Raw genomic sequence first — 13,764 nt, forward strand, 5'->3', positions numbered from 1 at the left:
TCCTTTTGTTGTTCGCTCTCCTCCTCATCTCTTTCATCCAATGAGCTCACAATGTCATTAATTTCTTCTTCCATAGACTCCTGCAAAATATTAGTCTCTTCTTGGACAGCGGAGACTTTCTCAAGAAATATATCAATATTAGCATTATTTTCATAGTTCTCATAGCAATATTCAAATATAGCAAAAATTTGAGATCTATAAACAGCATCATCACAATCTTCATACTCTAGAAACAGACATTCAATTTCATAAGCACCCTTAAAAGAAACAAATTCTTCTATTCGTTACACATCATAATAATCATATATACCATTAGCATAAGAAGCTAAGGTTTCATTATCATTAAATTTCCATGAAAAGGGAAGATGTGGAGCATTCATCCTCGAGCAACAAGTATAATCATATCTAGAGCATAGATCCAAAGAATACCACTTCAATATATGAATTTGATCCCATAACAATTTACCTTTATGAGTCAAGCAATAATCCCTAAAGTATTCACGTTGATCCAACGTTACTCCCATTATATAGTTGAATGGGGTTTTCTCAGGATTATCGAAGTAGTGCATAATATCTTTCACATAACAAGCATTGAGGGTTTTAGGAGGTTCCCCATCTCCATGAGTATCAAGTACCACTAATTTTTTGATATTTCATGTTCCATATCCATAACTAAAGATAGAGGACAACTTAGAACAAGAAATAAAAACTACTTAGTGATAAAGCAAACAAGCACACACGAGAATATTCACCCCACGCTATAACTCCCTGGCAACGGTGCCAGAAAAAGGTCTTGATAACCCACAAGTATAGGGGATCAATTGTAGCCTCTTTCGATAAGTAAGAGTGTCAAACCCAATGAGGAGCTAAAGGTAGAACAAATATTCCCTCAAGTTCTATCGACCACCAATACAACGCTACGCATGCTTAACGTTCGCTTTACCTAGAACAAGTATGAAACTAGAAGTACTTTGTAGGTGTTGTTGGATAGGTTTGCAAGATAATAAAGAGCACGCAAATAAATTCTAGGGGTTGTTTAGATAAAGACACAACTAAGTTAGTTTTAGTAGAGAGCTTTTTGTCACGAGAAAGTTATTTGTCCCTAGTCAACCGATAACTAGACCGGTAATCATTATTGCAATTTTATTTGAGGGAGAGGCATAAGCTAACATACTTTCTCTACTTGGATCATATGCACTTATGATTGGAACTTTAGCAAGCACTAGTTTAATGCTCGTGCGTTGCCACGGGATAAAAAACATAGTGATCAAATAATTGTCTCGGTTGAAAAAATTTGTTGAACATGATGACATGTACTTGTCATCAATAAACAGATTTTCTCGTGCCCCCCACCCCACACACGCACCACGGGGTCAATCTCATCTCATTGCAACCAACTTAAGAAGACAAAACGATATCTAATCTTCTCCTAATCTCTCCTTTTGCTCCATCTTCACTTTTTATCTTATACTTCTATGAGTACATAATATTTATCGATTGAAAATATTATTTTGATTTCTATTTCTGATTTTTGAGCAAGGAAGGATGTACACAGTGCAAATAATGCTTATCCCACGTCATTTTAGGACCATGGCAAAAATAAGACTTGATTAACTTAAATGTCCCTTTGCCCCTATTTTTTAAACTTCACCGTAAGAAAATTTAACTTTTGCAAATTGTTGGTGCAAACCTACCATCTCACATGGTTGCACCCTCTCACACGCTACGTGTACCATTATCCTCATGGCCCTCAACCAAGTCCATCGCTGACCATGAAAACAAACTACTGATATCATAATCTGAATAGGTGTTGAAAAGCAAGGAACCTTTAAAACCCATAATTTGTGTGAACAATCATACTGGATAAAGCTAACTTAAGTCTTCTACTCTAGCCATCTCATTATCTTGTTACAATGACTAAACTATCAAAATCTGTCATGCCACTTTCTGGGATGGACATCATAATGATGACTAAAAGAAACGACTCCAAATAAGACTTGAGCTTGTGCACAACAACAAACTGCTCAAAGAGCATTAAGCTCAATCTAATCGAGAAGAGCTTAACACATCAACAAAAACATAGTAGAGGATCGCCAGATGATTTATGACAAGACTTGGTTGCAAGTTGCAAAAAAAGTACCACTCAGGAATCTGGCTAAATGTTTTTTTATAGAACACACGCAATGCAAGCTTTATCTAGGCAGCAACAGCTCAGCAGCACCGTTCAAAACTTGAAATTCACAACTCAATATAGTAGTTCATGCATGTACATAAATTTCTAATGATATTGGCTAACATTTATCATGTAATATTTCTAGGCTAATGATGAAGAACTTCACAACTCTTGGGAGAACCCAACATTTTCGGTATTGGCTTGGAGGAGACCACCTCTTATCTGTGACACAACATCTTTGACGACTCCAGGACCATATGGGATGAACAATGAAGATGAATTGGACGATGCCCAATCCCTTTCATGATATCGAAGTATTGGGTGACCAAAACCATGTCCATAATATAATTCACACTGGCACCAGGGACATTCTTGGAGAAGGTGAGGTCGTTGTCTCTAACACTCCCTTGCAATGCAAACACCAACCAAGTACTTGGACTTTCTTGGGGAAGGCGAGGTCGTTGTATCTAACACTCCCTAGCAATGCAAATGCCAACCAAGTACTTGGACTTTCTTGGAGAAGGCAAGGTCGCTGTCTTTAACACTCCCTTGCAATGCGAATGCCAACCAAGTACTTGGACTCGGCTTCTCTTCTGCTTGTTTGATCTGAAGTATCAACAAGGGCACGATGCTCGATAGAAGTGACAACAGTTACAAATAAACTAAATAATTCTGGCATCTTCAGCACTTAATAAAGATGGATAAGGTATACAAATTGATAAACTTGATCTCCTAGATTGATGAAAAATTTCACATCTCAGCTTAACTAAAAAGGTGCAGGGCATAAGGAAACATACCATGGCAAAGCTCTTTGTCATATCATCATTGTAACATGCAAGCAAACATACTTGTTGAGGCTTCAACCCATCTTTGAGTAGTTGTGAGTGAGCTTCTTTTTCTTGACCACAGTTACCAATTCTGGTGACCCACAGAATGTTTGTGCCGCAGCAATGCCTCGTTCAACCTATAGCAAGCTAGCTACTTCTATATTTCGAGATGGTAAACTGATTGGAAGGGGCTATTATTCGCAATAGAACTAAGACCACCAAAATAACTAAAGAATATACTATCTCATTTATTTATGATCAATAATGTCCATGTTGTTAGTAGTTGAATCACGCATTGCACAAGATACATGTTCAAGTCTTTATGTGGATGGACAACAAGCAGGTCTGGAGACAAGTTTACCTCTCACATCTACCAACATGCTTTGCCAAACAAGCAACCAATATGCATGAAACATTAGGATGCCAGTTTTATCCATCTCCAGTCTGATTTTTTTTTCTAGCTCATTTGCTGCTTCTTTATTTTACCAGATCAGTTGTTGATTTGATAACATAATCTTCACCAACCATCTTTGTAACACCTACAAATAGCATTCATGTCTGGATAAATATCCTAAAACAAAGACAAATGCTCCGACCAATTATGTTTAGAGAAAAGGTTAAGTCTTGGGCAAACCTGATTTATATGTACATATACGAGACAACGGCAAGCAAGCGAACATTGCAAGAAAGCTCTAAATTCATTCATGCTATTTTCTTTCAACAGTTGGACATATATTAGTGTACCAATCTGCAGGAGAAAACACACATGAGTATGTATACTAACAGTGTATCAAGCTCAAGGGAGGAAACGAAATATTAGAAGATGACACTGCTCCCTTTTCAATTTCTTACAAGCTGAGATCATATTTGAGGAAAACATATTCCTAATGTGTGTAACATCCAGGTCCAGTTTTTGACCAATTATTGCAACGTAAACATTATTGAGTACCCAAGGGCCTCTGACTATTTGAAACTACGCAAGGGAGCCTAGTGACTATTTCAATTGTCGACCAATGAAAAATCCAGTTCATTGCTATGGATGTACCTCATGTTGATACTGCACCAATAAATTTGATTGACAAAACATTATTTTCAAACCTACCCACTGTTCAAAACGGAGAGAAAAAGAATAACATGTACCTCGTATCATCTGTCATGAAGGTTGCAACCCAACAAGGAACAATCTGTAGGCACAAAAAACGTTAGATAACTCATAATTAAGCCAATTCATGCAACAGTTAGTATTGCGATTACATATGTAGCTTTCCGTACACTTCACTTCTATTAGAGAATATGATTAGCTGATTTTGTTAACACAGAAAAAAATTAAATGGTTATCAAGATCGTGAGTACAACCTTCTGTTCCCAACAGTACATGATCCCCTTCTGTTTCCGTACACTTGACGAACAGAAGGTTGTACTCATTCGTCATCGCCAGCAGTACATGTCATCACGACCGCACCATGAGCAAGGTGTACATGATCCCCTTCAACTCCCCATATCAATTTGTCATCGCCACACATACAACTTCTGACTGCTATGCACCGTCTAAAGTAAAAGGAGAGGGAAAATTACCTTGATGGGCTAGGAGCGTGCGGGGCGGCAGGACCAGGGGACAGGCGGCGCTCCGGATGGGGTGGGACGCCGCTGGGAGGTAGCAGCAACTGATTTTTCTGGCTAGCGTTTGGGCAGGCATCGAGCGGCGGATGGAGGAAGAGCTAGTCACCGGTGACCTGCGGGTCGTTTGTACGACCCCTCGATGAGCAACAGATGGAAAGAGACAGAGAGCTGGGGGCAGCGGCCTCATGTGGCGCTGACATGGGGGTCGTTTGTACGGCCCCTCGGCGAGCGACTGATGTAGAGAGGCAGAGAGTTGGGGACGCCGGCCTCCGATGGGATACCAGGTCTGGGCGGGGAGGCGAGGAAAGGAGGTGGCGAGGTGCGGGAGGTGCATCCAGATTTGGGAGCGAGGGGTGGTTGGGGGAGAAGGCGTGGGACGTGCGTTCATGCGACGTGGTTGGTTTATTTTTTTCTGACTAAAGTCCGAAAAAAACCTTAAACTCGTACGCCCTATCGAAATTGAACCCTCACCTTTTAATCCCTGAAATCGGCACCCCATACTTGTTGATCCCGGTTAATATCGACCTTCAACCTGTTTGGCACACCGGAAAAAAGGCAATCCCAACTGGGTTCACCTGCTACTCTCACCGACAATACGGGTCCGCATGTCATATCCATCCCTCTCATCAACCTCTTCCTCCCTGTCGTTCTCTCCTTTGTTGAAACGTCTGCGATAAGAAAAAGATGCGAGATGGCCAGCCAGAATTGAAGGGGCAGGGAGAGGTCTGGGAGCTTTGATCGTACTAGACGCCGGAGATGGTTGCCGCCGTGTGTGGCGTCGCCTCATCGGCGCTGTGGGGCGCCTAGGCCGCCGGCCCGCGCTCAACTTCCTAGGCTTTGTCATGGCCTGCCCCAAGATCCTAACTACTAAACTGAAGCATGGTTGATCGATTGGTCGAACTTGAAGATGCACGTATGCAAGTGTAGAGAGAGCACCTGATGGATCCTTGAGGCTAGCTAGCTTTCCACGTGCAGCAAACTACTATTCACTGGATGCTTGGTCGATCTGGGCTTCTGGAGTAACACAACTCGGTGGAACACTCACGCCCCGCGGGGACACTGCCTAGCCTGGACGCGTGCGTACGCTACGGACGGTGATGTCCATGTGGATCTCGTGTTTCCCGTGCTCCATCCACCATCGTCGTTAGCATGTAGGGCTAGCTACTGCGACGACACCAGCCACTCGCTCGATCAAGCACCGTCGCCATTGTTGTTGTCTTCCTCATTTCCTCTCCATGAAGCTGCGCTCTGCAAGCTCTCGTGCGCTCAATCAGCTAGGTAAAGATTTTTCCCAGGGCTGCACACCACTGGCCGGCAAGCCCCTAGTCTGCCATCGCACAACCACTCCTGGAGCTGCACACGGCACCAACATCGCCGGGCTGCCACGTCGTTTCATTGTGTGTGCGCGTCATGCAGATGCAGATTGATGGATAAGACTGTAGGTCCACCAAGTTAGTGAGAGAAGAGGATGATCCCGATGGGGATTGCGTTTTCCTAGTGCACCAAACTAGTATAGAATTTTGCAAGGTTAGGATTGACCAAGATTGATAAGTACGGGGTACTGATTTTAGGGATTAGAAGGTAAGGGTCCGATTTCGACGGGAAGTACGAGTTCAAGGTTTTATTCAGACTTTTCCCTTTTTTCCTTTTCTTTGTTTCTATTTTCTACGGTGCTAGGAGGCAGGGGTACCATCGCTCGATTCCGTTTTCTATGGCGATGGTCGGCGAGGTGGCATCGGTCGAACCATCATGACGTTCGATCCTCCTTTAATAGTATAGATTCGCAACTACTAAAGATCATTAAGGTAAAACCCAACCATAGCATTATAAGGCATCAAGTCCTCTTTACTCCCATACGCAAACAACATATTTACTCGGGTCTGTGCTTCTGTCACTCACGCCACCCACCATAAGCAAATCATGAACATATTGCAAACCCAACAGTGGGGACCCCTCATGCTTGCGCGACACGGAGAGCACCATAGGACAGCACCAATAATAAAACATGCAACTCAAACCAATCACGATCATCAATTAACCCATAGGACAAAACAGATCTACTCAAGCATCATAGGATAGCCATACATCATTGGGAAATAATATATAACGTTGAGCACCATCTTTAAGTAGCGATTACAGAGAGTAAAAGAGGGGTTACATCGCTGCATAGAGGGGGGAAGAGTTGGTGATGATGGCGATGAAGTTGTTGGTGTAGATCGTTGTCGCGATGATGGCCCCGACGGCGTTCTGGCGCCACCGGGAGAGAGGGGGAGAGACCCCCCCTTCTTCTTCTTCTTCCTTGACCTTCCCCCTAGATGGGAGAAGGGTTTCCCCTCTGGTCCATGGCCTCCATGGCGGCGGAGGGGCGAGAGCCCCTCCGAGATTGGATCTCTCTCTCTGTTTCCTTCTGTTTCTGCGCTCCCTGATTCTGCCCTTTCACCGTTTCTTAAATCCCGGAGATCCGTAACTCCGATTGGGCTGAAATTTTAACACGATTTCTATCCGGATATTAGCTTTCTTGCGGCGAAAGAAGGGCACCAACCGCCTTACGGAGTGGCCACGAGGGCACAGGGCGCACCCTTTCACCCTCGTGTGCCCCTTGGGCATCGCCTCGCGTTGATTCCACTTCCCAAAATTCACATACATTCCAAAAAAATCTCCGCAAGTTTTTATCCCGTTTGGACTCTGTTTGATATGGATTTTCTGTGAAACAAAAAACATGCAACAAACAGGAACTCTGGATCATTATGTTAGTCCAAAAAATAGTATAAAAAGTTGCCAAAAGTATGTAAAAGTTGTAGAATATTGGCATGGAATAATAAAAAATTATAGATACGACGGAGACGTATCATCATCTCATACAACAACGTATATCGCGTCATGTCTTGACCATATCACATCACAACATGCCCTGCAAAAACAAGTTAGACATCCTCTACTTTGTTGTTGCAAGTTTTACGTGGCTGCTACGGGCTTCTAGCAAGAACCGTTCTTACCTACGCATCAAAACCACAACGGTGTTTCGTCAAGTTTGTTGTTTTAACCTTCAACAAGGACCAGCCACAGTCAAATTTGATTCAACTAAAGTTGGAGAAACAGACACCCGCCAGCAACCTTTATGCAAAACTAGTTGCATGTCTGTCAGTGGAACCGGTCTCATAAACGCGGTCATGTAAGGTTGGTCCGGGCCGCTTCATCCAACAATACCGCCGAACCAAAATAAGACGTTGGTGGTAAGCAGTATGACTATCACCGCCCCCAACTCTTTGTGTTTTACTCGTGCATATCATCTACGCATAGACCTGGCTCTGATGCCACTGTTGGGGAATGTTGCATGGAAAACAAAAATATTGTACACACACGCAAGATCTATCCATGGAGATGCATAGCCACGAGAGGGGGAGAGAATCTACATACCCTTGTAGATCGCTAAGCGGAAGTGTTTATCATGCAGTTGATGTAGTCGTACTCTTCGCGATCCGATCACGATCCAACCGATCTAGTGCCGAACGGATGGCACCTTCGAGTTTAGCACACGTGCGGCTCGATGACGTATCCTCCTTCTTGATACAGCAAGAGGGAGAGGAGAAGTAGATCAGATCACAACCAACACGGCGGCGTGGTGGTGATGGTGGTGGTGGAGCACCGACAGCACTTCGCTAAGCGTCGCCGGGACGAGGCGGTGGAACTACGGAGTAACGGGAGAGAGAGGGGCGCCAAGGGCTTGGTGTATCCTCTTGGGGTGCCCCTCCCCACTCTATATAGGTGGAGGGGCGTGGGAAACAGCCCCTCCGAGCCCTAGGGTGCAGCTAAGGGGTACAGGACTTGGACTCCAAGTCCAATCCTATTCCTACTAGGACTCCTTCCTTTTTTGCCTTCCCTAGCCATATGGGCTTTGGAGGACTTGGTGCGCCTAGCCCAATAAGGCCAGGGCACCTCCCCGCAGACCATGCTAGCCCTTGGGTCGTGGTTAACACACTTGGGGACTTCCGGACCCCTCCAGAATCCTCCGAAACCTTCTGGAAGCTTCCCGGTACAATACCGAAAAAACAACACCTTTTTCCGGAACCCAAAATATGACTTCCCATATATAAATCTTTACCTCTCAACCATTCCGAGATTCCTTGTGACGTCCGGGATCTCATCCGGGACTCCTAACAACATTTGGCTACCACTCATCAAATATGCCAATACTACTCTAGCATCAATGAACGTTAAGCGTGCGACCCTATGGGTTCGGGAATTATGTAGTCATGACCGAGACACCTCTACGGTCAATAACCAATAGCGGGACCTGGATGCCCATATTGATTGCTACATATTTCACGAAGACCTTTCATTAGTTGAAACTTTATGACAACATATGTAATTCCCTTTGTCTATCGGTATGTTACTTGCCCGAGATTTGATCGTCAGTATCTCTATACCTAGTTCAATCTCGTTACCGGCAAGTTACTCGTTCCGTAATACATCATCTTGCAACTAACTCCTTAGTCACTTTGCTTGCAAGCTTCTTGTGATGTGTATTACCGAGCGGGCCCGGAGATACCTCTCCGATACACGGAGTGATAAATCCCAATCTCGATTCACACCAACTCAATAGACACCTTCGGAGATACCTGTAGAGCATCTTTATGATCACCCAGTTACGTTGTGATGTTTGATAGCACACAAGGTATTCCTCCAGTATCTGGGAGTTGCATGATCTCATGGTCGAAGGAACATGCATTTGACATTAAGAAAGTAGTAGCAATAAACCGAATGATCATATGCTATGCTAACGGTTGGGTCTTGTCCATCACATCATTCTCCTAATGATGTGATCCCGTTATCAAATGACAACTCATGCCCATGGTTAGGAAACCTTAACCATCTTTGATCAATGAGCTAGTCAAGTAGAGGCTCACTAGCGACACAGTGTTTGTCTATGTATTCACACATGCATTAAGGTTTCCGATCAATACAATTCTAGCATGAATAATAAACATTTATCATGAATAAGGAAATATAAAATAATAACTTTATTATTGCGTTTAGGGCATATTTCCTTCAAATACCACTCCAGACATTCCCATTATTCAATATGCAGATGACACTACATTGGTAGTTCAAGCTGAGGCTACACAATTGAACAACATTAAGAATCTGCTCCTTCATTATGTTGCATATACTATACTGAAAGTAAACTATGCCAAATCCACTATGATTGCAGTCAATACTTTAGATCACAAGATGCAGGAGCTATCTCCACTCTTTGGTTGTCAGATTGGTACCCTCCCACATACCAACCTTGGCCTCCCCCTGAGTATCACAAAGCCCAGAGTTGAAGATTTTGTCCCTTTACGTAGAAGAGTTGAACACAGACTTCTGGGCTGCTGCATTTTGCTATCCACTAGAGACAAACTCACTTTAATTAAATCTGTTTTCTCGAGCCTACCAATTTTCTTCATGCACACCCTCATGTTACCTGCATCTGTGGTAAAGCAACTAAACATTTATCTAAATAACTGCTTCTGGAGAAAATATGGTACTCATGAGAGGAGTGCTGCTTTGATTGCCTAGGGCACTGCATCTGTGCTAATGGGCCGCTAGAGTTTATGGTCCATTCATAATGATAAATTTTTTATATGAGCTGCCCCTCACCTCCAGGGCTGGATGTACTACTTAAAAGAGGGCCTTTGGTCCACACAAATTAGAGCTAGGCAAGCTAAAGCACTCCAAATTAGTAGCCGGGTTGAGCAACACTTGTAACATTCACTAGATGATGATTCCTAGAACTGGCATGGGTTGAGAGGTGTTTATTTGTACCCTTTGTAAATATTTTAATATATAAATGAAAATTACCATAGAAAAATTGTTCTACGGTTTTAGGGTAAAAAAATAGTTGGGGCCATCTTAATCTTTCTCTTTCATGTTTGGGAAATTATTGTAATCAAACGACCGAACGTGGTGCCCCATCGACCGCCTCCAAATCTCTCCAATTTGTTATGATGTGCGACGCACATGCATTGCACTGGCTTGAACAACATCCCCTACGCGTAGGCACGTGTCCCCCCAACCATCTACAAACAACCCTATCCTCTGGCACACATCGTCTTTATCGTGTACGTGTCATCCCCCGAATCCGTCAATCTTGCATCTGGCAACCATCCCAACACCAAGTCGGATGTCCCTACTAGGCCGGCGGTTGTTGCGAGCGATGTACAGATCAGAGGCAGTTGAGGCTATTGCGAGGACTGCAGCCACCATGGTTTGGTGTCATGCCTGGCTAGTGTTGCGACAAGGGAAGGTCACTGAGGTAGCGTCCTTTAAGTTGGCGGGCTTCACAACATGTGTCGTGTTGAAAAGGGGGCTTCACAACATGTGCCTTGTTGCAAAGAGGTTGTTGTGATGGCTGGAACCTTAGTGAACCGTCTTGCAACATGCGTCATGTTGCAAACTGTCGAGCGCAACATGACTCATGTTATGAACTGACCCACCGGTTTGCTACATGAGTCATGTTGCAAAGCCCCCGCGCGCAGCATGACTCGTGTTGGGAAGCACTCGAGAAGAAGACGAGGTGGGCGTTGTGGTGCTGAGGGAATCCTCCCACTGACGATGCATTGACTAAACGGTGGACGAGGCGGCTCATCTTGTCCAGTTTTCAGCCGGACAACATGTAGCGACGTCCTTCATATTTTCTTTGGTTGTTGGTTTTCACCTGATTCTTTGTTATTAAATTTAGCTAGTATTTCCTTTCGGACGCGTCCAGGGACCATCCGGCTGCTCCCTAGCGGCCCGGAGCGGCCGACCAAAAAGGAAGTATTTTCTCTCTAATCCATAAATGGAAATAATTTGTCTCCCTAATTCACATGCAAGGAAAACTAATTCATATTATAGTGTCAAAGTAGCGTGCAATGGGCAAGAAAATACAAAAGCATATATGAACAGGTGCAAACGCATTTAATATGTATTTCAAAATTTTCAAAAAGTCATAACTTATAAACTACGCGTGGGAATTAAGTTCCATTTTCACCGTTGGAACCATGACGACGTGGTCTTCAAAACTAGATTCCGCATGGGTGTGTTGCGATGAAATTTTTGTGTGCAACTGACTCCCCGTTTGGTGCAACTGTTCAGTAGTCGATGTGCAACTATCTCATCGTCGGTTGCAATTTTCCCCCTACTCACGGACATGTTGTTTTCATAGATGCGAACAACTATGAACACATTAATGCGGGGTTAATTTTTCTAAAAAAATCATTACTTTTGAACCGAACATCAGAATTAAGATTCGCTTCCATCATTGGAATCCTCAAGACATGCTCTTCGAAACTAGATGCCGATGAGTATGTTTTGACTAACTTTTTGTGTGAAATTTAGTCCCCGTATGATGCAACTATTTAGTAGTCGATGTGCAACTACTTGACAGCTGATGTGCAATTTTTCCCTCCGCGAGGACGTGCAGTTTTTAGTGATAGCACCTTCATTCCAAACTACCCCTGCCAATGAGATGTGCAACTTCATCTGTTGCCCATGCCAACTGGCTAATAGTTGATGTGCAACTTTCCCGCTGCATGTTGATTTGCAAGTTTTCTGTTCGCGACCTCGGTCAACTGCCTAGCAGTGAATGTGCAACTTCGAATGTAGCCATGGCCAACTGTCTAACGGTGATGTGCAACTTCCCATCATACCCCCTGTGGATGTGTAGTTTTCGCTACTAGCACGACGTCCAAACTACACAGCTGGTGAGATGTGCAACTTTAGCGCCTAGTCAATATGCAAATTTTCAATACCCTCATGAATGTGCGATTTTCACCATGCAACTATCCTTGTCTGTGAGATGTGCAACTTCATATGTTGCGCCGACCAACTGCCTAGTAGACAATGTGCAACTCCATCTTTTGCTCAGCCAACTAAAATTACTCATCGATAAAGTAAGGAGGAGAAGTTGCACACCGACTACTAGGCGGCTTGCTGAAACAACAAACCAAGTTGAACATATCGTTGATAAGGTAGGTGAGGTAGGGTGTGCTAGCAGTGAAAAACTACACATCCACGAATGGGAAGGAGGATTGCACATCAATAACTAGGTAGTTGGTTGGGATAGTAGACTAGTTCCACATCAGGTTATCATGGGTTAGGTTGCAACTTATAAAAAGTTGGATCATGAAGTAAATTAGTTTTGAAAAAAGTTGCACGATGCAGTACCAAAGTTGCACCATGTACTAATAGAGTTGCACCATATAGCACGAAAGTTGACATGAAATTTTTTTTGTCAAAACATACCCATCCGTGATCTAGTTTCAAAGATCTTGTCGCGGGGATTCCAATGGTGAAAACAGATCTTAATTCCGACGTGCAGTTCAAATGTTCTGGTTTTTTGAATTTTCTTGAAACAAAATTAAATGCACATTAAGTGTTGCATGCACCTCGTGTGTCTCTACCTAATCAAAAAATAAAACAACCACTAAGCTCTTGCTCATGCAGTCTGGCCGGCTTGTCCCAGTCATTTGTTTTGTCACGTAGCGGCGGCCGCTCGATTCCATCAAATTATGCACGCGCATGATTAGGTACTTACGTTTCCTTTTTGACGCGAAATATAGCTAGTACTTAGATGTGTTGCAGCAGTCGCCTAGTCATATCCATATTGCCAAATTAAACATGAGGTCATTGAGAAAGTGTAGTAACAAAATCAACGAATTGACTCGTTCACGGCCGCGCGTACCAAGGATCGAATCAATTCACAGACTAGTACTCAACAGAGTAGCATCCTCACAAGTAGTAGCATTAATTGCGTAGGATTACTTTCTTTTGCATGGGGAGCAGATGGACGCGAAGTACTCCCTTCATTTTTATTTAGTTCGCATATTAGTTTTGGTCAAAGTCAAGCTTTACAAACTTTGACTAAGTTTATAAACAAAAATATTAAGATATACAATAACAAATCAATAACATTAGATTTATTATCGAATGTACTTTCACATCGTATAGATTTATTATAATAAATGTCTATATTGTTTTATACAAACTTGATCAAACTTTATAAAATTTGGCTCCAGTCAACTCTAATATGCAGAGTAAATAAAAACGGAGGAAGTGCGACTTGAAAGCAAGCACTCCATGCATGGAGCGATTAATATGGTAAGAACACAACCCAATCAA

At 43.3% G+C, this 13,764-nt stretch overlaps 1 long non-coding RNA gene across 1 annotated transcript; it reads right to left on the reverse strand.

Moving 5' to 3' along the window:
- Positions 1-2,126: 2,126 nt before the first annotated feature.
- On the reverse strand, positions 2,127-4,939 carry LOC123041099 (uncharacterized). Its single transcript, XR_006418367.1, has 4 exons — positions 4,576-4,939; positions 4,141-4,184; positions 3,635-3,748; positions 2,127-3,539 (listed from the first exon to the last, which is right to left on the reverse strand). It is a non-coding gene; the product is annotated as an uncharacterized lncRNA (long non-coding RNA).
- Between the last annotated feature and the right edge of the window lie 8,825 nt (positions 4,940-13,764).

The sequence above is a fragment of the Triticum aestivum genome, chromosome 2B, assembly GCF_018294505.1.
Source record: "Triticum aestivum cultivar Chinese Spring chromosome 2B, IWGSC CS RefSeq v2.1, whole genome shotgun sequence".
Taxonomy (NCBI): domain Eukaryota; kingdom Viridiplantae; phylum Streptophyta; class Magnoliopsida; order Poales; family Poaceae; genus Triticum; species Triticum aestivum.